Source organism: Wolffia australiana, chromosome 2 (genome assembly GCF_029677425.1).
Source record: "Wolffia australiana isolate 7733 chromosome 2, ASM2967742v1".
NCBI classification, from domain to species: domain Eukaryota; kingdom Viridiplantae; phylum Streptophyta; class Magnoliopsida; order Alismatales; family Araceae; genus Wolffia; species Wolffia australiana.
This window is the reverse complement of record NC_135836.1, coordinates 7,918,792-7,928,063: the sequence shown is the minus strand read 5'-3', so window position 1 is coordinate 7,928,063 and position 9,272 is coordinate 7,918,792. Positions and strand designations below refer to the sequence as shown.

The following is a 9,272-nucleotide window of genomic DNA, read 5'->3' as shown; positions in this document are numbered from 1 at the left end:
ATGTAGTTTGTTCCTAATTTGATTTAGCGAAGTGATTTGCTCACTCAAAAATCTCATTTGGGTTCATTAAGGACTTTCAAGAATCAATGATTGAAGAAGTTGTGGTGTGATTAAGGAAAGTGAATAAAAGTCATCACTTACCTATCTGGTCGCATGACAATGACATTAGTGTGCTATATTATATTTTTCACTTTTATTTTATTCTTCCCTTTCCCTAGGTTATATTCCTTTCTTGATATCCTAGGTAATTACTTTTCCCACACTACATCCCACAACTAGTGGTCGTACACCTTGCACCATCCTATTGATCGTCTTTGTGTACCATCCATTACTTTTGTCATAATTAATGGTGGCATTTTGTAACACACTCCACTTCATTCATTATTATTTTTATCAGTTATCACCTGACGCAACTAAATCACCTATCAAGGGATTATAGTTATAACAAACTTTTACTTCATACTAGAGAAGTTCATATCATTCCCTAAATTATTTTATCATATTTAGATTAATTTGATAAATATTTCCTCACTCTGATAGAACTATTTTCAATTTATGTGAGTTGTTATTTTCCATCAAATTACATATGATTTTGAAAAAATATAAATAAACTAAAATTCCAGAAGATATTTTGGATCCAACCATTATAACTCAGTGCTTCCAATGAAAGTTTATAAGTGATTTTCAGTGAATAGGAACCAATTTTGAATGTTAACCTAGAGAACTCATTTTGAATGTTAACCTAGAGAACCAATTTTGAATATTAGTCCAGGAAGATGTATTTAGGGGTTTTATATCGTTGTTTTGTTTCAGACTTAACCAACAATATTTATGAAGATTTTCCAATTAAATATTCTATAATTAATATAGGGCAAGTAATGGGTCGATCCACAGAGAGGCAGAAATTCAATTTCAGAATTATTCGCAAGCTTGGAATGAAGGAAGCGAGTTAAAAAGCGAGATATATAATTTTTGAGATTTTTATGGATATTTAGTCAATTTATCTAAATTCCTGTGATCCAAATTAAATAATAATTACAAAGAAAAACACTAAAAACATTTTAGACTAATTTTTAAATTTATAATTAACACTAGAAATAGGAAATAAATATTTTTTGAATTTTTTAAATTTAATGAAGACCAAAAATACTAAAAATATTAAACACGAGCATTAAATATTTTTTTTGGATTTTTTTAGATGTTAAAAATAATTAATATTGATTAATTTTAGGGATTTTTTCAGATTTTTTAGAATTTTAAAATATATAAAATAAGAAAAACACCTTTTTTCGGCTATCGTCCGCAGCGGCAGACATGATGAGCCGGTGGTCCTTGTGTAGCCTTTATAGGGCTGGCCTTAGTGGGTCATCCCACGAAGGTTTAGCCCAATTCAGCTGAGTCAAGACTTAGCCAAATGGGCTAAGCCCTAATGGGCTTGACCCAATCTGGTTAGGACTTAGTCAATTTGACTAAGTCCTCCACTCTCCACTTTTTTTGCCCTAAATGATAGTATTGAAACACAATTTGTTTTTTGGAAATTTGAAAGTAAGAGTGAAGAATGATCTAGAGAGAGAATGGAATGGATTTTAGAGAGAGAAATAAATGTTTTCAGAGAGAGGAAATGACTGAAATGAAGAGATAGAGAGAGAAAATGAAGAGAGAGTGTAGAAGAAGTTTGAAATAGAATTTGAAGGTGAAAATGAAGGATATTTTTGATGAAATTTTGAGAGGATGAACTAGGGATGTGAATGAAGATCTAGAGAGAGAATGAAATGATTCTAGAGAGAAATTAGGGAAAACATGTGTTTAGAGTGAGAAAATGATGGATTTTAATGGTAAATGGATGGATGATGATGTAAAAATGGAAATCTAGGTTCCTAAAACCTCAATTCAAGCCTTTTGAGCCCTCAATGCTTCCTCTCAAGTCTGTATCCTTATATTTTTCCAGGATCAGGCGTTTTTCAATGCAAACAAGAGATGAGATTGAATGAAAACTTCAACAAACTTATATTAATCAGGTTGAACAACCTGGATTCTGAAATGTGCCTTGTCCTGATGGCCAGCCACTTGCTAGAGCACGTCCAGAATGAGGGGAAATGATGGATAAAATATTATTTATAGATTGGAATAATTACTAAAATATCCCTTTGGGTATTTTCTATTTTATTTTCTTGCCATTTTTGCCTCTTTTTCTCCATGGGTTGAGAGTTTCCCCTTGTAATCTTCAACTTCTTTCTTTGAGAGGCTTTTGAGAGCCTAATGGACAGGTCAAGTAGTGCCCCATCTTCCTCTGATTTCTCATTTGAAGGCCCCAAGCACCCTTTTTCTCCTTTCAAGCCCCTTTTGGAGAATCACTAAACTCTCAAAAATTCTCCAACTCTTGAAGAATTGTATCTTATTATTCCTGTGAATTTCTGCACATGTGAAACTATAGAATACTCATCAGTACTAAAACTGCTTGACTTCAAAGAAGTCAAGCAGATTAGAGAAAATAACCATAATGTGCAAAAATTAGAATTTATAGCTTATGCATAAATATTTAGTTGACTCAAATAATAACATGATAAATTCTGAATTAATAATACCATAATCGTTTATAATGTATCTAAATATGCATTAAGTTATCATGTTATCAACGACATCACCGACGAGGTACGTCGTTTCCCTTGTTTGTCACTTATATTACCTTTTTCAGTATATTCTTTGCTGCACTCCACCACGCTCAAGTTAGATTTAGGTGAGAGTTTAAACTTAAAGAACTATGAATTGAGTGCATTCCCAGGGACGGGTTGAGCCCGTCCGTTACATGTGAGCGCCTACTGAATTATTTCATTTGGCGTCGTAGTCGCCTTCGTTGCTCCAACGAGGGTCAGAAGGTCACCGCCATTGTCACAGGTCATCCATCCGGAGCTGAACTTTCGGCAAAACCCACGAGTCGGGGCCTACACGTACATTCGCTTAGGACATGTCATCACATAGTTACATTTCCCTTAGGGAATTTATATGTCAGACAATGTCACCGACGACATCCGACATCAAAAACGCTACATGAAAGGTCACCAACCCAGTGCCATGAAAGAGCATCACCAAGGGGGAAGGTGAAGTGCCCTAAAACAAGCTAGGAAAAATATAGGTGGAAAGCATGCGTCCTGAAAATAATACAAAATTACTATTGACTACCCCAATTATTATTTTTTGTTCTTACACCCAACATTACAGAAATTCATTTTAGGTATACTATATTAAAAAAAATCATTTTTGGTATAGTATAATAAAATTCTAAGAGATTACACTTCTTGTAACAGAATGATAAGCTATACTCTTGTTATGTATGATTCAAACTGAGAATGACATCTTTATTTTTATTACTTTCGTAATTGTATATAGGACAGTCAACCCCATAACATACAGTAAAATATCAAGAAAAATCTCCTTCTCGACGGAGAGGGGTAGGGGGAGCTTGCTGTCCACTTTCCCTCTTGCCTATCTTGCTATCCGTCTGCTATGTTTGTTGATTGATGACGAAAATGACAAAACAGATGATTGATGACATTCAAGATGACAGAATATAAAATAATATATATAGTAAATAAAAATAAAATATAAAGTATCTTTGTATAAGGAGATGATGGGGATGACAATTGTCGACGAAAACTATGAACGAATGGGACAACGATCATACACAATGTGGATGACAACCAGCAATGATAGGGATGAGGATTCTCAACAATGCCGACAATCATCCCACGACAAGGGAAGAAAAGTGTCTAATGTGAGGATGATGACCGTTGATGATGCAGACGACAACGGTAGAAGATGGGACCAACTAGCATGATGATGGAGATGATGATATCAACAACTACCATGATGATGGAGTCGATAACCACTAATGATCACTGAGGGCACGAACAACTACCATAAATGACAGGGACAACGACTGTGGATGATAGGGGTGACAACAATCGATGGCAGAGTCAGAGTTGAGACGAGGATGGAGACGAAGACCAATGATGACACGGACAATGGTCAATGATGATACTGATGATGTCGACAACGATGGGGACGACGACCGTTGCCAACAAGGGGAAGGGTGACTGCTGATGAAGGGGCGATAATTGTTGACATGGGGGGCAATAACCTTGATGTGGGGTTGATGACTATCAAGGACAGATGAAAATATGAATGATGGGGACAATGACCGCCATTGATGAAGAGTGAAATTGTCCTCGACACTCGCTCTACCTCTTTTTCGCTCTCGACCACTCTCTCCCTATATTTCTTGCTCGCTCTCCCTCTCTCTATCTCTATCTTGCGAGCGCTCTTCTAGTTCACTCTCTCTGTGTGTCTCGCGCGCCCATTCTCTCATTGCTTCTCTCATTACCTATCTCTTGTTCTCTCTCGTGCGCGCTCTTCTATCTCGCTCTTTGTCGCACTCTTTCTCACTCTCTCTCTCTACCTCTCTCTCTCACTCTTTCTTTATACCTCGCATTCTCTCTCTTTGGCACTCTTTCTCACTTTCTCTCTTGCTCACTCGCCCCCTCTCTCTCTCTCTACCTCTGTCTCTCTCTTTTTCTTTATATCTCCCATTCTCTCTCTTTGACACTCTTTCTCACTTTCTCTCTTGCTCATTCGCCCTCTCTCTCTCTACCTCTCTCTCGCACTCTTTCTTTATTTCTCCCATTCTCCCTCTCTGGCGTTCTTTCTCACTTTCTCTCTTGCTCACTCGCTCTCTCTCTCTCTCTCTCACTCTTTCTTTATCTCTCCCATTCTCCCTCTCTGGCGCTCTTTCTCACTTTCTCTCTTGCTCACTCGCTCTCTCTCTCTCTCACTCTTTCTTTATCTCTCCCATTCTCCCTCTCTGGCGCTCTTTCTCACTTTCTCTCCTGCTCACTCGCTCTCTCTCTCTCTCACTCTTTCTTTATCTCTCCCATTCTCCCTCTCTGGCGCTCTTTCTCACTTTCTCTCTTGCTCACTCGCTCTCTCTCTCTCACTCTTTCTTTATCTCTCCCATTCTCTCTCTGGCGCTCTTTCTCACGTTCTCTCTTGCTCTCTCGCTCCCTCTATACCTCTCTCTCGCACTCTTTCTTTACCTCTCCCATTCTCCCTCTCTGGGCTCTATCTCACTTTCTCTCTTGCTCACTCGTGTACTTCCGGATCGTCCTGGACATCTGGATTCAGCGCAGGGTCGAAGGACAGGAACTGTCCGCTGTTCCTGTGCAGTTTTCGTTCGACGGTACGAAAACTGTCCGCTCCACTCCTACCGGAACGAATTTTGTCCCGTCTGGGAAAAAACTGTCCCGTCCCTCGTCCCGGACGAAAAAAAACTATTTATATAAAACAGATTTTTCTAAGTTTTGTAGGCAAATATGGAGGGGAGAGAGAATGCAAAGGGACATATGCACAATTATTAGTGAGCTGCATCAGTTTGCACGTACAAAAAAATACAGGGACTTTGATGCAAATTGTCATGGCGAGGGCACATCTATCCTTCGAGACCTCAGGATCGTCATGTTCTTTGTCCCACGGGATAAAAACTGTCCCCAAGAAATCGTCCCTTCGGCGTCCCTGCACTATACTCTCTTTTTTCATTAACTCATTTTCACTTTCTCTCTCTCACCCCACATTCATTCTCTCTCTCCCCCCTCTGTCGCTTGCCTGCCCTGGCTTTCTTTATTCACTGTTTTTCATCATCCACCCGTCCGGTATCCATTCCATTTTTCATGATTGGATGGATACTGAATGGAATAGTCAGCGTCAGTTCAGTCCCGTTTGACGCAATGAAATAGTCAGTGTCGGCTGTTCTTCAATGAAGCGTCAGCCGGAACTTTGACCCGAACTAAGATGCAGTCGCTGATCCAGGCACCCCCATGAGTGCTGCACCGACTGGGTTTTTAATTGACCTTCTGACAGTGGTGATTATTAAACCCTGTAACCTATTTATGACGGTTCTCTTAACTGTGCCCTCTACTCTTCTCGCCAAGTCGCCAACGATGATATGACGGCTGTTCTTGGTTGCTCTCTTTCTTCACGTGGCCGATGCCCTGAACTGTAAACAAAACATGATAAGATGAAGAGAGCTCCAAGGCAGGAGTTGATTGACTGCAGTGGAGGCTATCTTCACCGCCGCAGCGTACACTCTGGTGCTCGGGCTCCTCTGGTTCTGGACGAACACGAAGATCAAAGCCAATGAGAAGAAAAGGAAGAGATACGCCCCCGTTGCGGGCACCGTCTTGAACATGATGATCAACTTCCGCAGGATGCACGACTACGTCACCGATCACTGCCGCAAGTACGGGTGCTTTCGCCTGTTGCAGCTCGGCCGCAGCTACGTCTATGTCACCGATCCCCGCGATGTGGAATACGTTCTCAGCACCAATTTCCCCAATTACGGCAAGGTGAGGCAACTTCCGTCGCTTCATTTACTCCGAGAGATACGTTTCCCTCTTCGCTTGCCCGCATGGGTCTTCGTCGTCGTCATCACCATCTTCATCGTCTTCTTCTTTTTCTTTTAGGGGCGGTACAATCATGACAGTCTAGGGGGGCTCCTGGGGACGGGATCTTCGCCGTCGACGGCGAGAAGTGGTGGCACCAGAGGAAGCTCGCCAGCCATGAATTTTCTACGAGGAACTTGCGGGAGTACAGCAGCAGCGCCTTCAGACGGGATGCGACGAGGCTGGCGGAGGTCGTCTCCGAGGCGGCTCGCTTGAACCAGACGGTCGATCTTCGAGTAAGCCGTTCGAACCTTGTCGTTTTTAACAAATAGTAGGGGAAAATGTCTTTTCAAGGGTCGATGACGCGAACGGATTCGATATTTGCAGGACCTGCTGATGAAGACGACGATGGATTCGATGTTCAAGGTGGGGTTTGGAGTGGAGCTGGACACGCTGCGGGGTAGCAGCGAAGAAGGGGCGCGTTTCTCCCAGGCCTTCGACGACGCCAGCGAAATCATCTGCGGCCGGTACTGCGACGTGCTGTGGAGGATGAAGAAAGCCCTGAACATTGGCAGCGAAGCCACGCTAAGGAAGAACGTAAAGTTCATCGACGACTTCACTTACCGAATTATCGAGGAGAAGATGGAACATATGGCCGCGGCCAACTCTGCGAACGATCTATGCTCATCAAAAGAGAAGATGAAGAAGGAAGACATATTATCGAGGTTCCTGCAGGAGAGAGAGAACGACCCCGACAAGATCAGCAAGACGTACCTGAAAGACATCATTCTCAACTTCTTGATCGCCGGCAAGGACACCACGGCGAGCGTCCTCTCTTGGTTCTTTTACATGATGTGCAAGAACAAAGAAATCCAGAGTAAGGGTGGCCGAAGAGGTGGACACCGCGACGGGTCCGAGCTCCGCGTCGTCCTCCACGGCGGAGTTCACGGAGGAGCTTGGCCAACACGTGGAGTTTTTGCCCTTCCTCCACGCCGCGCTGAACGAGACGCTCCGTCTCTACCCCGGCGTGCCGCAGGTACCCACCTACCCTTGAGAATTTTCCTGCAGAAAACAACCATTACTAGAATTTAGTATAATGAGGTCAGTGGGCGGGTGACGATCACATTTTCCTGCATTTATGTGCAGAAAACAACTCGTTGATAGAACTTCCTAGACTAAGTTTTTTCTCTCTGTGGAAATAAACCAAGGATCCGAATATGTGCTTCTCCGATGACACGCTTCCGAGCGGATTCGACGTCAGAGCCGGGGACATCGTTGTCTATATGCCGTATTCTATGGGCAGGCTGAAAGAGCTGTGGGGGGAGGACGCAGAGGTCTTCCGCCCGGAGAGATGGCTGGAGGAGGACGGCAGCTTGCGCCATGAGAGCCCCTTCAAGTTCACAGCCTTCCAGGTGAAATACTATTCATTTGGCGGGTAACCTTAAGTTTTTTACTCTAAATCGTTAGTGTAAGTAGTTCCTTTTTGTGAATATCAGGCGGGGCCAAGAGTCTGTCTGGGGAGGGAGTTCGCTTACAGGCAGATGAAGATCATCGTGGCCACGCTGCTCCATTGCTTCACGTTCCAGATGGCCGACGAGGGGAAGAACGTTGGATACCGGACCATGTTGACGCTGCAAATCCAAGAGCTGCAAGTTCGAGCTTTCCCCACGCTGCAAGTTCGAGCTTTCCCCAAGAGCTGCAAGTTCGAGCGTTCGACCAGGGGAAGAACGGTGAATGTGAAGAAGTAGACCGTTGTCTCGGCAATAATGGGCCAAACTAGTATTTGCAGTGAATCCACCAGTTAAGTAGTCATGCATAACAATTGGGACACCCAATTCTCTAGCAAACACAGCTCTCTTGATCATTTCTTCACAAGTACCTGCGGTAGCATTTAGGTAATGCCCTTTAATTTCACCAGTTTCAGCTTGTGCTTTATAAATTGCTTCAGCACAGAATAAGAAACGGTCTCTCCAACGCATAAATGGTTGTGAGTTTACGTTTTCATCATCCTTGGTAAAATCAAGTCCACCACGTAGACATTCATAAACCGCTCTACCGTAGTTTTTCGCAGATAATCCCAATTTTGGTTTGATGGTACATCCTAATAGAGGACGACCATACTTGTTCAATTTATCTCTTTCAACTTGGATCCCGTGAGGTGGGCCTTGGAAAGTTTTGGAATAAGCAGGAGGAATTCTCAAATCTTCCAGACGTAGAGCTCGTAAAGCTTTAAACCCAAATACGTTACCTACAATGGAAGTAAACATGTTAGTAACAGAACCTTCTTCCAAAAGGTCTAATGGGTAAGCTACATAAGCAATATATTGATTTTCTTCTCCAGCAACAGGTTCGATATGGTAGCATCGTCCTTTGTAACGGTCAAGACTGGTAAGACCATCAGTCCACACAGTTGTCCATGTACCAGTAGAAGATTCCGCAGCTACTGCAGCCCCTGCTTCTTCAGGTGGAACTCCAGGTTGAGGAGTTACTCGGAATGCTGCCAAGATATCAGTATCTTTTGTCTCATACTCAGGAGTATAATAAGTCAATTTGTAATCTTTAACCCCAGCTTTGAATCCAGCACTTGCTTTAGTCTCTGTTTGTGGTGACATAAGTCCCTCCCTACAACTCATGAATTAAGAATTCTCACAACGACAAGGTCTACTCGACATGGATTGGGCGTGAATGAAACATTTGAAAAGAAAATCAATTCTTTTACAAATTTTTTTAATTCAATTTCAATTATCAATTAATATTCTCAATTAATTAATAATACCATGTATTTGATTCGTCAAATACATCATTATTGTATACTCTTTGATATGTATGGCGCAACCCAAC

At 42.3% G+C, this 9,272-nt stretch overlaps 1 pseudogene across 1 annotated transcript; it reads left to right on the top strand.

Annotated features, from left to right (window-relative positions):
• Positions 1 to 6,236: 6,236 nt before the first annotated feature.
• LOC144716690 (cytochrome P450 704C1-like) lies at positions 6,237 to 8,243 on the top strand (annotated as a pseudogene). Its single transcript, XR_013584971.1, has 5 exons — positions 6,237 to 6,409; positions 6,538 to 6,727; positions 6,819 to 7,467; positions 7,640 to 7,843; positions 7,928 to 8,243. The product of XR_013584971.1 is annotated as a cytochrome P450 704C1-like (transcript).
• The last annotated feature ends 1,029 nt before the right edge of the window (positions 8,244 to 9,272 follow it).